The sequence below is a fragment of the Hylobates moloch genome, unplaced genomic scaffold (genome assembly GCF_009828535.3).
Source record: "Hylobates moloch isolate HMO894 unplaced genomic scaffold, HMol_V3 SCAFFOLD_3, whole genome shotgun sequence".
Lineage (NCBI taxonomy): Eukaryota > Metazoa > Chordata > Mammalia > Primates > Hylobatidae > Hylobates > Hylobates moloch.
Genome location: NW_026652278.1, coordinates 144324350 through 144348032, shown reverse-complemented (window position 1 = coordinate 144348032; position 23683 = coordinate 144324350). Strand labels below are relative to the sequence as shown.

At 43.3% G+C, this 23683-nt stretch overlaps 1 protein-coding gene across 5 annotated transcripts in view; it reads right to left on the bottom strand.

The window, feature by feature from the left end:
* The window catches only part of TRIM2 (tripartite motif containing 2), a 131960-nt gene that overhangs the window by 93906 nt on the left and 14371 nt on the right, over positions 1 to 23683 (bottom strand). For 2 of the 5 annotated variants that reach the window (XM_032148414.2, XM_032148419.2), the window contains exon 1: positions 19108 to 19847. The exons of the other annotated variants lie outside the window; for them this stretch is intronic. The gene's annotated coding sequence lies outside the window, so the exon portion shown is untranslated. Of the gene's footprint in view, positions 1 to 19107; positions 19848 to 23683 lie in introns of those variants that run through there. 5 annotated transcript variants of the gene reach the window in all.

The following is a 23683-nucleotide window of genomic DNA, read 5'->3' as shown; positions in this document are numbered from 1 at the left end:
CCAAATTCTGAGATAAGTTCAGAAAAGGAGGCTGCCTTCTTTTAGCTCGTGGCTAAATGAATGGATCTTCATGAGCAACGAGGCGCTCTTAATGCAAGGTCCCCGCTCCTCCTAGCCCCGCTGTTGCTCCTGCTCCCTGGGTTCTCTGCTCACATGCTCAAATGCTGCCTCCTCTCTGAGGCCTTCCTGACCCTCCTGACTTAAGTGGGTGTGCCCCTTTGTTATGTATCACTCTGCCCCGTTTGAATCCTGCCCCATTTGAATCTGCCCCATTTGAAACAGTAGTCACAGTTGCTAAGGGAATATTTGTTTGTTTAGTTCGAGCTGTCTTGCCCACAAACCTGTGACCTCCATCGGGGAGGGGGCAGGACCATCGCACAACGATGGTGCAGCACAGATGCAGTCTTGGCACATGGCTTCCAACAGTGTGCAGTGAGGAAGGACTGGGTGTCCAGCCTGCCTAGACATGAGCCAGAGCTGTGTGATCAATGCTGCTCTGGAGAACACAGCCTTCTAGACCAGGTACTCATGTGAAACACCTCAGAACTACTTGTTATGATCGGACACCAGCTAAAGATCCCTTTGAGCTCTTGTAGAAGGGATCTGTTAGGAAAATGGAGTAAACAAGATCATCAGGACAGTGTAACCTACTTCAGAGTGACACATACTCTACAGGAAAAGGTTTGTTTGTTTGTTTTTCTGAGAGGGAGTCTCGCTCTGTCACTCAGGCTGGAGTGCAGTGGCACAATCTTGGCTCACTGCAACCTCCACCTCCCAGGTTCAAGCGATTCTCCTGCCTCAGCCTCCTAAGTAGCTGGGATTACAGCCGTACGCCACCACACCCAGCTAATTTTTGTATTTTTAGTAGAGATGAGGTTTCACCATGTTGATCAGGCTGGTCTCGAACTCCTGACCTTGTGATCCACCTGCTTCAGCCTCCCAAAGTGCTGGGATTATAGGCGTGAGCCACCACTCCCGGCCAGGGAAATGATTTTAATACTACTTACTGAAAATATTCTCCTCCGGTCATTGAGGTATGCTTTATAATACATTTACATGGTTATATGGTTATTGGATACATGCAAATACTGGAAGTAATAAAATTAAAACAGCTGTTTAGATATTCTGTAGTTCACTCTTGCTTTTTTATGTATTCTGAATTCACGAGCTGTTACAATCTGGAGAGCCCTAGAAGCATAGGTAGTAACCTTCTACTGATAATGGAAGCAATGTAGGAAAAGACACCATTTACCCTAAACTAAGTCCTTTCACAGTGGCTGAAGGTAGTCTAATTACTAAACATTATTCGATTTTTGTTTTAAGTAGGAGAAAAATATTTACTGCTTATGCAAATATGTAGTATAAACTATAATACAGAACCTCTTCCTTCCAATTGGGAGTCTGAAAACAATATTGAAAAGAAAACACTACCAAATAAGATATTGTGTCCTACTTTTATTGCCTGGCCTCAGGTATTTGCAGTATTATTAAAGGAAAACATTTTCAAACATAGTCTACCAATTCTTATGCACAGTTTGGCAGCGATAATCTTTTCTATTTAAACCAAGTAAGGAACTGTGGGTATGAGTATAATATTCAGCCTTTATTAGGGATCCTACTTATTGCTGCAGAAAGTTAGGATGCTGGCCAGGCGTGGTGGCTCATGCCTGTAATCCCAGTATTTTGGGAGGCTGAGACGGGTGGATTGTTTCAGCCCAGGAGTTCGAGACCAGCCTGGGCAACATGGTGAAACCCCCTCTCTACTAAAAATAGAAAAATCAGCTGGGCGTGTGGCGCGTGACTGCAGTCCCAACTACTCGGGAGGCTGAGACAGGAGAACTGCTTGAGCCTGCCTCCCGGGAGGCGGAGGTTGCAGATAATGCCACTGCATTCCAGCCTGGGTGACAGAGCGAGACTCCATCTCACAAAAAAAAAAAGAAAGAAAGAAAGTTAGGATGCTGTCATGCACAGACATTTCATATTGCTCAAAAATGTTGTTTCTTATTAAGACAAAGATGAACAAAGGAGACATGTATATACCTAATAAAATACGTTATCTGTTGAAGAGAAAGGAGAACAAGAAACACAAGAGAGAAGAAGAGAGAGAACGAGAAGAAAACCTGGTGCAGGCCACTTACTTCTAACATTCATGTATTCATTCATTTATTCCACTTTCATGCAACGATGATGCAACCGCTTACTAGACACAAGGCACTTTTACACTAAAGGGGATGTGAAGCAGTATCATGGTGAGTGCATTCTTTAACACTTACAAATAGAGGATAACTTTCTCTCTTAGTTAGAAAGGAATAGAAAGAAAATAACAGAAAGGCAAAGAGAGAGAGAGAGCACCATCTTTATGATAAAATCTCCAAAACAACTCTATCAAAGTCAGAGTTCTTTTTTTTGTTTTTCTGAGATGGAGTCTCACTCTGTCTCCCAGGCCGGAGTGCAGTGGCGCAATCTCGGCTCACTGCAAGCTCCGCCTCCCGCATTCACGTCATTCTCCTGCCTCAGCCTCCTGAGCCACCATGCCCGGCTAATTTTTTGTATTTTTAGTAGAGACGGGGTTTCATCGTGTTAGTCAGGATGGTCTCGATCTTCTGACTTCGTGATCTGCCCGCTTTGGCCTCCCAAAGTGCTGGGATTACAGGCGTGAGCCACCACGCTCGGCCGCCAGAGTTATTTTCTAAATAAGGAGGCTGAGCACTAATCCTGTCAAGAAGGCCTCACCCACCTCTCATGATCTTATCTAGCCCTAATCACCTTCCAAAGGCTCCATCTCCAAATACCATCACAGTGGGGTTAAGGCTTCAACATATGATTTTGGGGGGATTCATGAACATTCAGTCCATAATAGAGAGCCCTTAGGTCTCTGTACAAGACAGTCTGTCTCTTCTGTCTCTGTGACCCCATCTCCTGGCCTCTTGCAGTGACTTAAAGCATCCAAACCTCTTCAAGTGTTGGACATGCTGCAATCCCATGACCCAACCACAGGACATTTAAGCACAGCAGGCCTAGTGCGTGTGATTGTAGCTGGAATTGCCACATTTCTTGGCTCCAGGATTGTTGCCTTCCAACAAGTCTTCTTTAAAAGATTTAAAATGCACTCATTCTATGCCTCCAGAGAATCCTGGGTTATTCCAATTCTCTCTTTTTCTTAAACCATTATACCTTTATACTTGCTTTTCCTCTCCCTGGAGTCCAGTCCTTTTTTCCCTTGCCAGAGATTCATACAATGCTTCCCAGGGCCAACCTCAAATGTACTTAGAAATCAATTTTTGGTCATTGCCAATATATTCTACATGTCTGTCATGTCTCCAGTAAAGGAATATGTGATTTTTCACAACTGCTAATTCATTACCTTTACCTCCATGAACTTTGCTTGGGTACAAATTGTGAAATGTCTGATGTCATGTGTCATGCTTTATTAATTTGGAGGTTAGTACTCAATGACAACATGTAAACAACTGAGAAGTTGCAAATCTGCCCTAAAAATGATGTGTTAATTGGCTTATGGACTGGTTTCTGAGCACTGCTTGGAGGGTGGACTCACACACACAGAAGCCACTGTCACCATCACCTTCAGACTCGCCCTTACCCAGGGGTTAGATAGGGAGAGGGGCAGAAGGACAAATAAACAAGAAGGCCCAACTTCCTGGGCCCTTTTTCTTGGAGGTAAGAGGTTCAGATTCAAAGATGAAAGAAACTGAGCTTTGGTTCACCTGGACTCAGAACTGGCTCTTGAGGTCATGCCACTGCCACTCCGCACAATGGCAGGTCACTTACCACACACTCCCACAGAAGCTTTTGAATGACTAGCGAAGGTGTAAGTCACAGAGGGAGGGAGCTGGAGAACATACTACAAATGGACCTTCTGTTTTTTTGAAAAAAAGATACAATTAAGTTTTAATATTTGTATGACCATTCATAGATGTCCTGATACTATGACTTTGATAAAGTAGAAAGTATGTATATATGTATACAACTACCACTCATCAATGTGTTTATGTATTTACATTTTCACATTTCATATATTTTGACTCTTTTTTATTTGAGTCGGAGTCTTGCACTGTCGCCCGGGCTGAAATGCAATGGCGCAATCTCAGCTCACTGCAACCTCTGCCTCCTGAGTTCAAGTGATTCTCCTGCCTCAGCCTCCTGAGTAGTTGGGATTACAGGTGCCCGCCACCACCCTCAGCTAATTTTTTGTATTTTCAGTAGAGATGGGGTTTCACTATGTTGGCCAGGTTGGTCTCGAACTCCTGACCTCATGATCCGCCCACCTCGGCCTCCCAAAGTGCTGGGATTATAGGCATGAGCCACTGCGCCTGGCCTCTTGACTCTTTTTTTTTTTTTTATTAGTATGCACACTCCTAAGTAACTAAGAGCCATAAACAATAGCATTAAAGGTATATTAGTACTAAAATTAATATTAATAATCAATTAATCAAAAATGCCTACAACGATGTGGTTATAATATGTTACTAATGTTTACATGTCTAACTGCTAAATGTAGCAACTCCAGCTCCAATTGCATGTAGAAGAAATATATTTAAGAGTCAAAAGACAAGTTAAACCTTAATTTCCCACACTCCAGCCCCCAAAAGTTAAATTAGCAAGCAGAAAGGACAACCAAACTAGCTGATTTTCAATTCTATTTGTTTCCTCAAACACTTATGAGAAAAGACAAGCAATGTAATGTCCTTGATACTGTAAGTTTACAAAGATGTTTAAGACATAATCCTCTGGCTGTGTGAGGTGGCTCATGCATATTACATGAGCACTTTGGGAGGCCGACGCAGGAGGAATGCTTAAGCCCAGGAGTTCGAGACCAGGCCTAGGCAACATAGTGAGACCCCCATCTCTATGAAAAATTTAAAAATTAGCCACATATGGTGGTATACACCTATAGTCCCAGCTACTGAGGAGGCTGAGGTGGGAGGATCACTTGAACCCAGGAGGTCAAGGCTACAGTGAGCTGTGATTGTACCAATGCACTCCAGCCAAGGTGACAAGAGTGAGACCCTGTCTCAAGAGAAAAGAAAAGAAAGGAAAAGAAAAGAAAAGAAAAGAAAAAGACACAATCCTCAGACTCAAAGAACTTGCCATAAAAAAACAAGTATGTAAAGAAACTGCTATATAAAGGACAATCTTCTCCACAAGAAAAGTCCATAGTGGGTTGCTGTGGGATGCAAAGCAGAATTGAGGACAACTACTATTGTTTGTTTAAAAAAAGTAGATCAGTAAAGGTTCTAGAATTGTCATGTGGTAGCATTTGAGAGGGCTTTAGTGGGTTTGTGGGGCTAAGCAGAAAGAGCCAGCATGAATAGACATAGAAGGAAATGAGGTATGGGGCACAGTGAGGGAGTAAGGAGCCTAGTTTTCCATGGTATGAGGTACAAGATGAGGATAAGTAGAAGAAAAGGCTAGAACATGCAATAGAAGCCATGTTGGGGATGGCCTTAACTGTATCCATGCATTCCCACACTGCTACGAAGAAATACCTGACACTGGGTAATTTATAAAGAAAAAAAGGTTTAATTGACTCACAGTTCTGCAGGACTAGGGAGGCCTCAGTAAACTTACAATCATGGCAGAAGGCACTTCTTCACAGGGTGGCAGGAGGGAGAATGAGTGCAAGCAGGAGAAATGCGAGATGCTTATAAGACCATCAGATCTCATGAGAACTCTCTCACAATCATGAGTACAGCATGGGGGAAACTGCCCCCATGATTCGATTACCTCCCACCAGATCCCTCCCATGACACATGGGGATTATGGGAACTATTAGGTTGGTGCAAAAGTAATTGCGATTTACACCATTACTTCCAGTGGCAAAAACTGCAATTACTTTTGCACAAACCTAATACAATTCAAGATGAGATTTGCGGGGGGACACAACCAAACCATATCACTAACTGCCAATGTTAGCAGAGTACACTCATCAGAGCATTCTGAGAAGCACAGGCAGGTGACAAAACTCTGCTTTAAGAAGACTAATCTGACTGCAATTAATAGGATAAATTTCCTGAAAGTGAGAAAGCAGGGTCACCAGTAAGGAAGTTATCACAACCATTTGCTCATTCACTCATTCATGCATGCATTATTTCATCAATATGTCAAGTACCTGCATGACTATATGTTAAGTACCTGCATGTACTGAGGGAGCTTTGGATACAGTGACAAACTGTATGTCACATGGAGCCCTCAGGAGACTTAGAATCTAGGGGGAAAGAAGGTATCGTAGTTCAGGTGGCCAAGAATTCTGATGGAGGTGAGCACAGGATGTTGGCAGGGTCCCGGAGGAGGTGAAACTCGGGTTGAGCCTTGAGGGAGGAGTAGGACTTGTTCAAAGGAAGAAGTGTGGAAAAGGTAATCTGATCAGAAGGAATAGCTGGTGCAAAACTGCAAAGCTCTTCAACAACCTGACACATTCAGGTCTGTAAGAAGCTCTAGAAAGAGGTGAATTGAGCCTTCTTTAAAAATGAAAAAGAATCACAGCCATTTATTAACTACTTTGTATGTGCTGGGTACTGTTCTATACACACAGTAATTCATTTAATTCTCTTAACTTGGCGGGGCACCATGGCTCACACCTGTAATCCCAGCACTTTGGGAGGCTGAGGCAGGTGGATCACTTAAGTTGAGGAGTTCGAGACCAGCCTGGGCAACATGGTGAACCCTCATCTCTATGAAAAATACAAAAAAGTTAGGCAGGCATGGTTGTGCCTGCCTGTAGTCCCAGCTTCTTGGGAGGCTGAGGCAGGAGAATTTGAGCTCGGGAGGTCAAGGCTATAGTGAGCCGTGATCATGCCACTGCACTCCAACCTGGGCAACAGAGCAAGACCTTGTCTCAAAAAAAAAAATTATCTTAACTCTATGAAGCAGGCACAGCTTTTCCCATTTTACAGAGGCACAAACTGACTTTGAGTTTTTCAGAAATTTGCTTCTCAGAGTCACACAGCTGTCACCAATGATTAGTGACTTCAAGCCTACATCTTTCTGACTGGAAAACCAATTTGTATTAAGCCCTGAAAGATGGGAAAGAGTGAGTCATACAACAAAAAAGTGGAACAAGCATTCAAGGCAGAGGAAACCTGAAGATATATGTGTGTTAGTGGAGGAAGACCAACTAGAAGCAGTTTGGAAGCACCACATATGAAGCACACAGCCAGGGGCAGCAGAGGGGTCTGTGTGCTCGAGGGTGGGACAGGGTACTGGGAGGGTTAAGAATTGGAGAGAGAAAGTGGCAATGAATTGAGTTCCATTTTGGACATGCTGAGTTGAAGATGCATGTAGAACAACTGCCTGGAGATGTCAAATAGCTGCTGAGTTACAGTTCCAGGCTCAGAAGAAAGGTCTGGGTATTGAACAAAAATTTGACCTATAGGTCTAGGCAGGAAAACAAATCATCATCATAAGCATTGACTGTTAACCAGGCACAGCACCTAATACTACCTATGCATTTTCTGTTTAACTCTCTCCACAGCCATACAGAGTAGGTAACTTATGAGCCTCATTTTACAGACAATGACTCTAAGCCACAAGGACATTCAGTAGCCTGTCTAGGATCATAAAGGATCTGCATACTTCTACATTCCGTTTCCAAACTTTTGTGACTGAGATCCGCAGCAGAAATGTATTTTATGTTGTGGTCCAGTAATAGATATATATATTTCACAGAAACAAAGGTTGCATGAGATCACATTTAGCCTGATGCCCTCTGCTATTTCCTATTCTATTTCATTTTTCAGTGGCCTGGCTGCAACTCACTGACTTGATTCACAACCCGCTCATGAAGCCCATAGTTTGGGAATTGCTATCCAACACCTTCTTTCCTCCCACCCCTGAATCACAGTGCGACTGCAAGGATGAGGGAGATGCAAGCGACATCATAGATGTCAAGGAGAAAACTGCACTTCTGAGTGGTTGTGAGTCTTGAGCATAAAATGAGAATTCAATCTCTTCTGCCAAATAATGCCCCAAGGACATGTCTGTGGAAGCCAGCTCTTCCGCAGTGACTCATTTACACCTGTCAGGAGTATTTATGGGGATTGAAGCCATTATTGCTGCCAAGCTTTCTCACTGTATGGTGCAGGAAAAGATGCAGATGCATTTAACTTTGGAGAATTTTAAAGTTGTTAGTTCTAAAATTGCTACGGTATTACATGGGAGCAGGATTTGGGCACATATCCCAAAGCAAAGCAGCCCGGTGCCTGTACTCTCCTTGCATGTAATTCCTGCAAACAGTGATTGCAACGGGAAGTCATACCTCTGTGGCAGAAATTACGCAATGCAACATTTAACATCTCTCTCAGCAGGAAATGGTTTTGCTGGCAGGAGTTTTGGAATTAACCATAAAAAGATATCATAGACCCTGAATGTATGCATCCATCCTTCCTTCTACTTCATAGGAAGAGAGGAAATGTTCCCTCCCACCAAAATTGAAGCATTCTCAGTGGCCCACCTGCCTCCCTACCACCTCCACACCTCACTCCTTCAACCCTTTCCTCTTTAACACCATCATCTCCTCCTTTCCCATGGGTTTCTTCCTTTCTGACTTCAAATACACATTGGTTTCCTCTAAAAAAAACAAAAAAGCACCTCAGCAACAAAGAATTTTGGGGGTGATATAATTGGTCCTATCTCAACAGTAGTCATGGTTACAGAACTATATTCATTTGTCAAAATTCACAGAATTGAACACCAGAAAGTGAATTTGACTGTAAGTAATCAATATCTCAAAAAGAAAACCCCACAACTTTCCAATACAAGCCCCCACACCATTTTCTAAATCCTGCCACCCTGTAATTATCACCCGACTTCCTTCCTTCCTTTCTTTGGCACTTTCTTTCCCCGTGTCCTCATTTTAGCTAAACCAAAGTCTTCTCCCAGTCGTCCTTCTTCTCCTCCCACCTTCTACTGGAAACTCTTTTTCTTCGGCTTTGGAGGTAGAGAACTTTACCATTTCTCCTCTACTTTAAATGCATCTTATCCTCATTCTTAGCAATCTTCTAACTCTGGGAATTTGCCTAAACATCAAGCCACTGCTCTTCTCCTACATTCACTCACTCAGAGACCGCACCCACTCTCATGATTAGATGACTGCTGGAATGCATTTGACTTCCAAATCTACGTCTAGAGAGAGGGCAGCTGGCTTAGGTTTCCAGTGGCCCGGGGGACAGCTCCACCCGGCTCTGTCACCACCTCCAATTCAGCACCTGCAGCTCTGAGTCTCCCCCTGCTGCCTTTGCCAGTCACTCTCACTGGAGTGGATGACCTCATCACTGGAGCTTATCCCAGGGCCAGAAACCCCGAAGACACCACTCAGCCCCTAAGTCAGGTACAAAGGAGGCAGGAGACATGGGAATTTTCTGTAAACTCTTATGTTCTAGACTTATGACACATTACCATTGCTACTACTTAAATCTTTTCAACTCTTCCTTTGAAATGTGTCTTGATTTTATCTACTTTTTCCACGCCCCCCACCCCACCTATGGCCTCTAGTTCCTCCCTTCCCTTCAGCATATTCTGCATGCTGGGGTCAGTCCACTTTCACTAAAACACCTCTTTCCCTCTCACTGTGCCGCTCACGACTCTATTTTATTTTTATTTTTTATTTATTATTATTATTATTTTTTTGAGATGCAGCCTCACTCTGTCACCAGGCTGGAGCACGGTGGCATGATCTTGGCTCACTGCAACCTCTGCCTCCCGGGTTCAAACGATTCTTCTGCCTCAGCCTGCTGAGTAGCTGGGACTACAGGCGTGCACCACCATGCCCAGCTAACTTTTGTATTTTTAGTAGAGACGGGGTTTCACTATGTTGGCCAGGCTGGTCTTGATCTCTTGACCTGTGATCTGCCCGCCTCGGCCTCCCAAAGTGCTGGGATTACAGGCGTGAGCCACCTCGCCCAGCTACTCATGACTCTTTAATGGCGGCTGTTAGAGTTGAATTGTGTCCCCCTCCCTCCAAAAAGATATGTTGATGTCTCCCAGTACCTCAGATTGTGACTGTATTTGGAAATACTACAAGTTGAGTATCTTTTATCCAAAATGCTTGGGGCCAGAAGTATTTTTGGATTTTTGATTTTTTTCATATTTTGGAATATGTGCAGATACTGACTGGTTGAGCATCCCAAATCCAAAAGACTGAAATCCGAAATGCTCCAATGAGCATTTCCTGTGAGCATCATGTCAGCACCCAAAATGTTTTGGACTTGGAGCATTTCAGATTTTTGGATTTGGGATGCTCAACCTGTAGAGTGTAGGTCTTTAGGGAGGTAATCAAGTTAAAATGAAGTCATTAGAGGGGGCCCTAATCCAATATGACTGACGTCCTTACAAAAAGGGGGAATTTGGACACAGAGACAGGCATGGAGGGACGATGATGTGAAGACACAGAACACTATTTACAAGCCAAGGGAAGCGTGGGACAGCAGACGCTAGGACAGAGGCATGGAGCAGATTCTCCCTCATGCCGCCACCCTTTAGAGCACGTAAGCATCAGGTCTGTATTTCTCCAACAGGCACTGAAGATCTTCTTTGATTCCACCTCCTTATTTCACCTCAATGCCCACAACTTCCTTGCCTAGACCTGCTTAGTCCCTCCTCCCATCAGATGTGTCTGGCTCCTAATCCCTGTCTGGAAAACGACTCTCCACCTTTGCTTGGGATGTTCCCAATGCCCATTGTGCCCTTCCCACTTCCCTCTTCCATCTAAATCTTGCATATTCTTTAAGTTCTAACTTTAGTCCCTCTTCCTCAATTATATTGTCCTTGATTTGTTACCTTATTGTGTTCACTCTCTTTTCCGAACCATCATTGTACTTAATGTCTGTATCATATGAGTTGACACTTGATTGTCTTGTTCACATGATTCCCTAATGGTTTCTTATGTGATATTCTTGGGTCTAGAGTTAAATTTAAAGTAAACGATCTCTATTGAAAACCACTTTTCCAGACACTTTCCTAGATTTGTTTTCTCAACATAACATCCTTTCTTCTAGAGCTTCCCACAATTCTTGTATCCATTTATCATACGTCATCCAATCAAGTATACTTGAGCGTGTGTTTTAGTGAGAAAGACATCCTAGGTGTGAGTCCTGACTGGAAAAGTCACTGGAAAAGTGACTTTACTGGAAAAGTCACTCGACTTCGTGGAAACTTAGTTTCCTTGCTTCTAAGATGTTACCTCTCAGGGACAGTGTAAAGATAAGATGGAATTATTTACATGAAAGTGATTTTTAAACAGTAAAGCCTTGCTCAAATGAGAGGTTAAATCATTATTATGATCTCAGTTCCAAGTGAGCTCAGCTAGTTACCTGCTATGCTGATGAAATTATAGGCTTGAACCAAGTGAGCTGGTTCTTCTAGATTTGCGCCACAGGGGCCAATAAATTTCATAACTAATAAAAATTGATAGGATGGATGGAGAAAACTACAAAACATATCCTGGTGGGTCAACAGGGTTATCTTCATAAATGAAAGACAGATAGCATACTGTCACCTCAATCTGCCTTAAGGCATGCAGTATCCCAGGTTCTCGGAAGAAACTGACAGTCCCCATATTTCCAGCTGTGGTAAAATAAATCAACAAGGTAATATATTATGCCTAAGACAAGTGTTTGTTTGGTGTGTTTTTTGTTTTTGTAACTGAATTCTACTGGTTTTAAGACTGAACTTGGGCTGGGTGCAGTGGCTCATGCCTGTAATGCCAGCACTTTGGGGAGGTGAAGGCAGGCAGATCGCTTGAGCCCAGGAGTTGGAGACCAGCCTGGACAACATGTCAAAACCCTGTCCTGCAAAAAAAACACAAAAAGTAGCCAGTCATGGTGGCATGCACCTGCAGTTCCAGCTATTTGGGAGGCTGAGATGGGAGGATTGCTTGAGCCCGAGAGGCAAAGGCTGCAGTGAGCCATGATCATGCCACTGCACTCCAGCCTGGGCAGCAGAGCAAGACCTTGTCTCTTAAAAAAAAAAATAGTGTGGATGGCAAACACATTGAGACTGTAAGTACCATAGCAGTCATCATGTGTAAAATTCAGAAAGCCAGGGCCTAGGCCCCTAGAGACTGAAAGACAGATCTAGGACACAGGCAGGAGGTGTGTGTGCCTCGCCTTCTTCTCTCAGGTTAGCCTGTGAACTCCTGTCCCCCTCGGCCCCCATCAACAGATAGTAGCTGAATGAACTGGCTGAATAAGGAAGATGGAAGACTAAACTCCTCGCAGAGGTAGAAAGACCCGCAGTACTTGGTGAATGCATTTATCCAAGGGACTTGAAGGAGAGAAAATGCTTAGGAAAAAATATCTAAGGAAAGAAATTTATTTAGTTCTATCGAAATTTAGTTTTAGCATGGAGCATACTGTGTGCAATAAGCCCCAAAGATGCCAAGAATATTTTGTACCGCATTACAAATGAAAACCAGCTTCCATGCAGATGGGATTTGGAATTTCATACCCTGGCAAATCTGTCTTCCTTCTATTACAGAAACTACTTCAACTGTTCCAAGCAAATGCTTAATAATTATTTCCCCTTCTTGAAGTCTAAAGGCTTTTTAAAAAGAAAAATGAATTTGATTTCTAATAGATACTCTTTAAAAATTCAGAATCTGGCCGGGTGCAATGGCTCACGCCTGTAATCCCAGCAGTTTGGGAGGCCGAGGCAGGTGGATCACCTGAGGTCAGGAGTTTGAGACGAGCCTGGGCAACATGGCAAAACCCCGTCTCTACTAAAAAATACAAAAATTAACCAGGTGTGGGACCTGTAGTCCCAGTTACTTGGGAGGCTGAGACAGGAGAATGGCTTAAACCCGGGAGGCGGAGGTTGCAGTGAGCAGAGATCGCACCACTGCACTCCAGCCTGGGTGACAGAGTGAGACTCCGTCTCAAACAAAACAAGACAAAACGAAACAAAAAAAATTCAGAATATTTGTTTAAGTGAAACAATATATGTGGACTACAAGAAAAATACTTATAGAGGAAATCCCTAAGAAATCGAATTTCTTTGTCCTTTAATGAAATTGTGTTAAAAATGAGTAAAATATACTTTCTTCTCCAGGGTCTGTAGCTTAAGCAGAGACTTTAGAGTGAATGTCACAAGAAAAAGCAGCACTTTACACAGGTCCCCACATATCCTCACTCCCACCTCTTCCCTTTCCAGGCTCCCAGATCTTTTCATGTTGTTTTAGTGGGTGGTTTGTGGTCTCTGAGTGGATTTTAGCCTTCAGTCATTCGGTTGCTTTATACGTGAGGTTACTAGATTGAGACATCATTTGTGGGGGGAAAAGGATGAAGGATACTCAAAGGTTAATTGCTACTTGAAGGCAGAAAATAGGGAAAAACAGCAAAAAGACTGCAGTTAGCTTCTGCTCATCCTTCCTCTAAATAAATGGTCACTTGATTGTACATGACTGTGACTGCCGCGTGACCTGGGGCAAAAGAGAGCATCTATCACTGAAGGCTCATTTGCTGTACAGAGTGTGTGCCACGACAGATGGACAAAGCATTGTTTTTATAAAATGGAAAGCAGCTTTGTAAGAAAGAATTCTGTTTAATGGTGGCAGGAATCTGGAGACCATATTCTGTAACTGTTGAATTGAGTTTTGATTGCTGGCTTTGTTATTGGCTAAGATTGAGAAGCTAAAGACACCCAGTTATTGCCATTTGTTTTCTGCAGCAACCCAGATCTGAACATCCAGAATACCCTCTATGAAACTGTATAGATTAAGTGTCATCTTTTAGTGAGACATATTTAGTTTTTCTCCCTGGAGTTACTTTTAAAGCTATTCAGGACAGCTCATCTTAGCCATCAGACCCACACATGGGGTAAAGTGGCTGAGGACCCACGGGTATTTCTGTTCTAGAGGTCTCAGGAAGTACTAAGTATATGGCCAGGATTTGGGTGGTGAAGGAAATGGAGTGACAAGGATGATTCATACTTGGAAGGAGAGGAAGGACAGGGTGTCAGATGAAGCATCCACACAGTTGACAAGGGCGTTTATGGATAGAGAGTAGCTGATCCTGTGGCCTTCAGCCCATTTGGGTACCCTTTTATCCACTTTCTGTGGGTGACATCTCATTGGTCACGCTAAATAAGGGGATATCCAAAATGTTTACCTTGCATAAGAGGTTCACTTTCATAATCTCTTTCTTGGACTATCATGGTAATTATTTTGCCTTCCATAAGCAGAATCCAGTGCATTGGAGGGAACCCTGGACATATGCTGAACAATAAGGAGAGCCAGCTGCCCGATATCTGCAAGGAGATTGTTCACAGCCAATACCGAGGAGAGTACTAAACACTGAGATAGCTTTTGCTGCTGCTAAGGCAAACTATTATAATCTTGAACTACAAAAAGCGGGGGAGGGTGTGGTCAGACAAGTTCCAGCCCTTCCCCTTCCCCCACCTATGCCTCTAGTTCACAATTTTAATTCCCAGGAGAATCACAACTAAAGCAGACTACCCAGCTGAAAAGAGAGACGTGCACCCTCCATTGCGTCCAATAGCCGAGGACATACAGGCAAGCTAACGAGATGCAAATCCCATTCAGTGTGACTAATGTCCTTTTTATCCCTAACCAAAGACCTAGAAAACTCATTCAATTTGGTGGTTTTCAAATATAGCTTCCACACCATTGTTGAATGTGCAACACTAATTTAAATAAATTGCATGTAGTCAGCAAAAGAGACAGTTCTGTCTTTGTTTAGTCTGAGAGGCTATTTTGGCGATTAAAGAGACCCGATCTCATCCTCTTAATTAAGGCAAAGCTCAAGCCTATCTACTATTCACCCTCAAGCAGTGTTTCTATGATGGGTTATTTTGGCGCTACCCAGGGCCGCTGTTGAATTGCCTGGTAGCTGAGGAGAGGACATTTTAGGAATAGAACCATGCACTGAACAAGAGTCTTGGGGTTAAGTAGCAAATGCCACTTCACCCAGGTAATGTTGAAAGAGCCTTTTACCGACACACCTTTCACTGCCAAAGGAAACAAATTTTAGGTTGGGGCCAACTTGATTCTCTCAGTAAGTGTTTGCAGCTGAACCACTGCAGAGGGTTCTACCACAGCCAGGCTGATTTCCTCACTGAAGAAAGACTTGAGGAGCTCAGAGAACAGGAGGGAGAAGGATGCTCACTAACGCCTAAAGGTACCACCAGGACTTGAAAATTCTTTCAAGACTTGTTCTTTGCCTTTTAGGCTATTGTACTTTCCAGATCATAAGCAGGGGGCTCAGAACATAGTATTTGTTCAATAAATCCTTGTTGGCTAACAGACTGGGGCATGGGCTTGAAAATTATCTTTTCTTTCTTCTACCTGATTGGGCAGAACATTCTAAAAGGAAACTTGTTCTAATCTTTCCAATTTTTGGTCTTATATCAGATCTCTCTTTTCAGGAGTCTTAATCTGAGAGACTTTCCATTTTGTTTGCTTCCTGGTCCTCAAAGTCATCATCCCCGAAGGTCAGCAATGAGAGTCCTAAAATGCTAGTCCTCATCCTAATGGGAGATAAGTAGGTCAGCAACTCTGTGCCTCTCTTAATATTTTAGGTTGGACCAATGACTACATTAAACTAAAACAGGCATCCCTCAAACAGCAGACATTCTGAAACCTGAAAAACACACTCAGGAGATGTCAATTTAAAAGGGTATTCATCTCTCAGAACTCCAACTGCCTGCAGCATATTTCTACAAATTGCCCTTGTTCCAGAAGTCAGCATGTCTTAGGTTAGTTCGTTTTACTGCAGTTAAGACAGAACCAAAACCTGTATCCACAGCTTCTATTTGAGCATTTCTAAACAGTCTTAAATTAATAAAGATGCTGACATATATGGTATTTTTTTGACTCAAGAACACATTTTAGTCTCTTGGGCCAGCCCTTCTGCATAGACAAATTTCATCTACATATATAGTATATTATGAAAAAGGAAAATATTGAAAATTCTAGGGAGAGGATATTTCTGTTCAAGGATTAAGATGAGATTCAAAGGCAGGACATAGGCCAGGCACAGTGGCTTGAGCCTATAATTCCAGCACTTTGGGAGGCCAGAGCAGGAGGATCGCTTGAGGCCAGGAGCTCAAGGCCAGCTTGGGCAACATAGTGAGCCACTGCCTCTACAAAAAATTTAAAAATTAGTCGGGTGTGGTGGCACATGCCTGTAGTCCCAGCTACTCGGGAGGCTGAGGTGGGAGAATAGCTTGAGCCCAGGAGTTGGAGGATGCAGTGAACCATGATTGTGCCACTGCACTGAAGTTTGGGTGACAGAGTCTCTAAAAAAATTTAAAAAGTAAAACCAAAAACAACCAAAGGCAGAATATGCAAAAATAATATAGTGTTACATAGGAAATAACTATATTAGTAATACAAAATATTTGCCAACAAAAGCTCAGTTTCTGAGATTGAATTTCCACTAAACTCTCTAACCAGACATAAAAGCTGAGTGTCTAGTAAATAGTGGCTCAAGGTTATGAAATTCACTCCCCTTAATTTCCTCTCTACCTATTTATCTCAAAGGTTGCACTTGCCAATTCTTTTAACTCTTAAACCAACTACCCATTTCAAAAGACCTGTCATTTTCTTCCAGAGAAAATAATAAATTAAACTCATAGATGGAATTTTTCAGACATGCCAACTAACAGGTCAGCCTGAAGGTCTAAAATGTAAAAGTATAAGAAATAATGTTGGGACTAAGTATGATATTATGCCAGCCTTTGCCTCAAGGCTTTTAAGATAACATTCACAGAATAACCTCTCAAACAGACATTGTAAGCAGGAAGTCTTTTCTCAAGAAACCAAAAAGGAAAACCATCATTGTTCCTGTCTTCATCATTAGTAGCAACATCAAAAGCATTTGCCAGGTGCTGACCTGCCAGCATAAACTTTTAGTACCTGTACAAATCAAGCTAAAGCTGTCTTTGGGAATTTATAATCTAAGACATATTTGATATAAACCAAGCAGTGTCATTTTTCATGGAGTCGTGAAAGAAGGAGAAAGTTCTGATAATGTTATTGCACCAGGATTTCAGGGCTTCAAGATGTCATTTTCAAAGCTTCCTAGGGCCTTGCTATATTACCCAGTTGGGTTATCATCGTTGAATAGGCCAAATTCTTACCAATCAGCACTAGGAGAGGTAGTGAGTAACTGCTGCTCAGAAAAGGCCAAGTAAACAGATCATTCCTGACACACAAAGGAACTATCTAACCTCTTTCTAGAGTAGCCAATGGTCAGAAATTGAAAGGATAGAATTCAACCCAAGGACAGACCAAAGAAAAGGTCAGAGCATAAGATGTTAATTCTCACTGAGACTATCTAACCCATTTATATTTAGTGTCTTATAACAACTTCCTTCCATTTGTATTTAAATTTGAAGTAGAAATCAGGAAGCCATGCAAGTCAGCATTAAAATGATGATGCAAGAAAAATATTCAAGATGTGGATGTGATGCTTATTTTTGACAGATACAATGGAATTTCTAGTGGAGGATTTAATCGACATAGAGTCTTCCAGGAAAATAAAGGCAGGAACCGGAAAAATGTTCTCAGGGAATACTGATAAGGGACAGTCATCTAAACAAACCTTGTCAGTCATGGCATCCTAGATTCCATGATCCAAAGTAGAGTTATGGTGGTAGCTAAATGGGATTATATAGAAAAGGGTAGAAAGAAAAGGGAGGCTGCTAGGAAAAGAATGAGTTAATGAGGGCAAATGGGATGTGGTGTTCTATACCTAGCCCAGAAACAGGCCAGATTACCTCACCTAGAAGACATTTCATTAGTGTAGATGGCCCTGCCCAACTCAACCCTAAGGGAATCCATATTTACCCTAACGGAGAAGGGAGGTGGAGTTTATTTTAACTGATCCTTCATTGTTATATAAACCTAAGTTGGAAAGGGAAGGAAATGCAATGTGTATCATAAAGAATTTAATCAAATACTTTCTATCTCTAGTTAAGGGTGAGGTGGTCAAAGCCTTCGGACTCACCCCTGCTCTTTTGTTTCTTGGAGCTGAAGGGCAGGTACCAGTTCTGCCAAAGATGAAATCAAGTGGAAATTTGAGAGGAAAGGTCACGCGGAGCTGGGAAGCAGTGGACCCAGCACAATACCTCTTCCCACCCCCTGGGAAAGGAACCCTCATTACAAGTTGTCAGGCAACAACCCTTAACCACATTTTAAAAATATTGATGTAAAATTTAATCTCCATTTTTAGAAGAAAACAATGAAAAAAGGCATAGATGTGCACACTGCCACAAGAACAAGCCCTCACACCCTAAGGGGCTAGCCTAATCTTTGGATGGCTGGAATTCTAAGTGCTCTAAAATTAACTATTTAAAAGTCTTTGAATCTAAAGCTGTCTCTGTTTCATAAATTAAAGGTGGTGATTTCCCGGGAAAGCGAAGGGGCCTGGTGGAAGATATCAGTTGCTCCATGGGGTTGGATTACAGGTCGGAACGAATTTGGGGTTCACCGAATGCTTTGGATCTGACAGGCATTTTTGAGACGAACCGTCCTCCACACCTTTTATCTACTTTGTCAGCGGCATGCAGCTTTCAACGCCGGGCAAGTATTTTCAGAATACATGCACCAACCAGAAAGAGCCCTGCAAACTCTCAAAAGTCACCATCTCCCTGCTCTAATAAGCCCGAACTGTAGTACGAGCTGGGGCAGAGGATGAAAGAGGAGGCTAAAGGAAGGAAAGTAGTTTTAGGAAAATGACCAAACATGTTTTTAAAGAAAAAGAGGAAGCCAATCTTTTCAAAATTACTACAGTCCTGCTTTCAGCTTGCTCAGTATCTTTTTTTCTCAGTGCAAAATGACTTTGAAAGCTATGCTGCATGACGCGGGGGAGTGAGGACGGCAGAGGTCCGCGACTCCCGGGAGAGCTCAGCGGGCAGGGCCTGGGAGCCGCGCCGCGTCCGGGTTCTGCTGCTCAGCGGCCCTGTTGCTGACAGCTCCGCGCCGCGCCGACCCACTGCACCCGCTCCAGGCCGGCTGCCAGCCCCGCAGCGCCCGTCCGGAAATAGACTCTGGGCAGGCTTCCCGCACGCTCGGGCCACCGGCCCTTGCCCGGGCGGGAGGGTTCCCAGGGCACAGCCGGAGCCACGACTTACTGCGAGACGGAGACTCGCTTCGCAGGAACAGTGCGCGCTCGGGAGGGGACTGGGCCTCACCCCTCGGGCCTGGGCCTCGCTGCGCCCCCAGCCAGGGCCGAGGTACGCTCGCTCACGACATCAGGCGGCGGGCGGGCGACCCAGGACTTCGCACCCGCTCCTCTCCGCCTCCTCTTTCCTCCCCCGCAGCCGCGCTTCTGCAGCCCCAGGCGATCTGAAGGTGAAACTGCTTTATCCAAGGCCGTTTTCGGAGCGAGCGGCTCAAGTAGTAAAAACAGACCAGAGGAGGAAAGTCGGCCTCCTGGCTGGACTCTGAAGGGCCTTCACCGGCTGTCCTCGGCTCCAAATGGCTCTCTGGTCGGTCATTTCCATTCTGTGCTCAGGCCGAGAGCAGTGAGACATCTGTTTTCCATCAACCGCGAGGCAGAGGCAAATCCTGGATTAGATGTCGCCCAGCGCTCGCAGCATTTTCAGGCCCGGCACGACAGCTAATCCCCGCACAAAGAGCATGAAAACAAACACGCAAGTTGGTGCCCGGTTCCAGAAAGATTTCCCTGTGCGATGACTAAAGGCTCCTGTAGCCAGCCTCCAGGATGGGCCAATCGCAGCACGGGGGGGCAGGAAAAGGGGGTTGGCTCGGTTTTCAGGTCTCCTGAAAACGCATCCTCCTCCCCAGTCCCGTAAACACAAATGCAAACACTGCCCTTTCAGGGGAAGTGAGTTCAGCTTGACGGGGCTCAGAGCTGAAATGGGCCAGCCTCCATCATGACAGTTCATTATAAGCAAGCACAGCTCCTGAATGTGAGCGAAGAAAAAAATCTCTGCGTTTCCTTCAAGTGAATTCTAACAAATGAGTCAAGTATGATACAATCAGTCCTGAAAATGATGAGCCATGACTGTCTAGTCTTTTTTACCCCGTAAAAGAAGTTGAAGTCGGGACCCTTCCTTCTCTTTTTCCTTCCTTCCTTCCTCCCTCCCTCCCTCCCTTCCCTCCTTCCTCCCTCCCTCCCTCCCTTCCCTCCTTCCTTCCTTCCTCGCTCTTTCCTTCCTTTTCTCCCTCCCTCCTTCTTTCCTCTCTCCCTCCCTCCCTTCCTTGCTCTTTCCTTCCTTCCTCGTTCCTTCCTTCCTCTCTCCCTCCCTTCCTCCCTCGCTCCCTCCCTTCCTCCCTCGCTCCCCCCCCTCTTTCCTTCTGCCTTTCTCTTTCCTTCCTTCTTTTCCTTCCTTCCTCTCTCCCTCCCTTCCTTCCTCCCTACCTCCCTTTCTTTCCTTCCTCTCTCTTTCCTTCCTTCTTTTCTCCCTCTCTCCCTCCCTCCCTTCCTTCCTCCCTCGCTCCCTCCCTCTCTCCCTCCTTCCTCACCTTCCTCCCTTCCTTTCCTTCCTCCCTTCCTTCATCAGTCACAAGGCTGAGAATAGAAAGCTGGAAAAAGCATGAGCCTACTTTCAAGGGCCTTATCTTCTTTGGGGGGCGGGGGGAAGGTGGGGAGGAATGACTTACAATTTCAAAACACTATAAAATGATAGAAATGTATGCCCAGAGGGTTATAGGAACATAGAAGCAGGAAACAAAGAAAGGCCTCCCAGAGGAGGCTGCATTTGTTTGTTTTTGTTTGTTTGTTTTGAGACAGGGTCTTGCTCTGTTGCCCAGACTGGAGTGCAGTGGCACAAACATGGCTCACTGCAGCCTTGACTTCCTGGGCTCAAGCGATCTTCACACCTCAGCCTCCCGAGTAATTGGGATTATAGGCACACCACCACACTTGGGCATTTCATATAAATGAAATCATATAATATGTGTGGGCTTTTGTGTCTCGCTTCTTTCTCTCAGCAAAATTTTTTCAGTTTACTCAGGTATCCACGTAGCGTGTGTCAGTACTTCATGACTTTCTATTGCCAAAGAATGTTATATTATATAAATACACCACATTTTGCTTATCTGTTCAACATTTGATAGACATTTGGATTGTTTCCACTTGTGGCTAGTATAAACAATGCTGCTATGAACATTTGAATGCAAGTTTTTGAGTGGACATGTATTTTCATTTCTCTTGGGTATTTACCTAGGAGTGAAATTGCTGGGTCATACACTAACTCTACGTTTAACATTTTGAGGAACTGCCAGACTGTTTTCCAAAGCAGTTACACTATGTTACACTACCACAAGTAATGTATGAGGGTTTCAATTTCTTGGTGGGTGTGAAGTGGTATTTCACTGTGGTTTTGCTTTGCATTTCCCTAATGACAAATAATGTTAAGTATCTTTTCATGTGCTTGTTGACCATTTGGGTATCTTCCTTGTAGAAATGCCTATTGAAATTTTGCCCATTTAAAAAAAATTATCTTTAAAATTGGGGTTAAATATATATAACAAAATTTACTATTTTTTTATATCAAAATGTATATATGTGTATATACTGTGAACAGTACATTTACATTGTTGTACAACCAACACTATTTGCCCATTTTAAATTGTCCTTTTAAACTTGTCTTTTATTGTTGAATTCTCACATTCTGGATGTGAGTTCCTTATCAGATAAATGCTTTGAAAATATTTGTTCTTATTCTATGGGCTATCCTTTGATTTTCTTGATGGTGTCATAATAAAGGTCTTTAATAAATTCCTTTTACTTTCAAACTAACTAGAGTTAGTCTGTTGTCAGAAGCTAAGAACACTCACAGATGCACTGTGTTCTGTTAAATGCCATCCTTTTCTATAACAACCTGTCTGTCATCATATCTTCTGTGCAATATTGCCTTAGAACTTTGATTTTTATTTTTTCCTAAAGCTTTTCTCATTCTATCTGAATCCCACCTACATCTTATATTTACTGGGCACAGACTCAAAGCATCAGCAGTCACCACCAACACAATTATGAGCAGTTACCAGTGGCCTTCCTATTTATTTCCCGCTTCTAACCCAATTCTGGCCCAGAACCCTGCAGTCAAGGGCAATGACCTCCCTGTCTCTTGACTCCTTTTACACTGTTCCTCCCTTTCCTCAATTACATTGCCATAGCCACATGGGATCTTAGGAGATCAACGTCCTGTTTAATCTTTGGATCATCCTTAGTGCCCAGGACAAGGCTTTGCAAAATCCTGGAATACAATAATTATGTATTAAATGGAAATGAATCTTGTGCTCTATTTCCTTCATTTTATTTTATTTTACTCATTTTATTTATTTTTATTTTTTCGAGACAGGGTCTGGCTCTCTCACTGAAGCTAGGGTGCAGTGGCACAACCTCGGCTCACTGCAACCTCTGCTTCCCAAGCTTAAGCCATCTTCCCACCTCAGCCTGCCGAGTAGCTGGGACCAGAGGCATATGCCACCTCACCTGGCTAATTTTTGTATTTTTCAGGGAGACAGGGTCTTACTTTGTTTCCCAGGCTGGTCTTGAACTCCTGAGCTCAAGTGATCCACCCACCTTGGCCTCCTAAAGTGTTGAGTTACAGGTGTAAGATACCATTCTAGGCCCATTTTTAAAATTCTAAAATACTTATGCAGTCCTTGATTTTAAACTTTTCTCTCAATGGCCACAGTGGAAGATGAGGGCCTGAAACTGGGTTTCAGGGCAAATCTGTGGTGTTTAATTTATGAATGAAAGGGTGGAATTCTTTTGGGAAACAATTTTTAGAAGTTTGTGAGATGGTGAAAGAAGGTAGGGCTTCACAGATAAAGTTCTCAGGACCCATAAAGGCACTAAATAGCATTATTTGGGGCATCAGAAGTCTAAGGTGAATTCATTTCCTGGTAGATTTTTTTCTGGCGGATCGGGCTTTATGACTGCCACTCCTCAACAGTTGGGTCTGCTTCTTGCATGGCACTCTGAAACTTTGGATTCCAGACTAACTGAAATGCACCTGTTTGAAATAGCTGGAAAGAGCCAGTTTCATTCTGTCATAAGATCAACCAATGTTTACTGAGCACACACCTTATGTAAAACACCACCCTGGGCACACAGAGATAAGAGATTCGTTTCCTATAGTAAGGAGTTGGATGACTAATGGGTGCTATGGTTAAGATAAACACAATTAACTATAATCCAAAGCAGAATGGGGGGTCAGGACAAGGACAATCATCTGTAATCCAAAGCAAAGCAGGGTATTTTACTCTCCATAATAGGGGCATAAAAAACCGTTTTGAGAATTCAGGGAAGAAGAAATCACCTTTTTTTTTTTTTCCTTTGAGTAGTAGAAAAGGCTTCATGGAGAAGGTAGGGAAGGAGAACTAGTCTTTTGCCTAAAAATTTAGGATTTCTACACCACAATCCTTATTCTTCAGTAACTCCCTTACTAGTTGGGAAGAAAGTCATACATACAAGTGGCTACAACTCAAGACCATATATGAAAAGACTCATTTGGAAGGGTCACAGAAAAATGAGAGAGCACTTCCTAAAGTCCAGGAAATACTATATGGAAAGGGTAGACTTGTAGACTTGACTTGGGCCTTAAAAGATGGAAAGGATTTATTAAAATGCATATTTTTGATAAAAGGCAATTAAATATTCTAGAAAATTTGGAAAATCCATAAAAGTATAAAGAATAAAATAGGTCGGGCATAGTGGCTCACACCTGAATC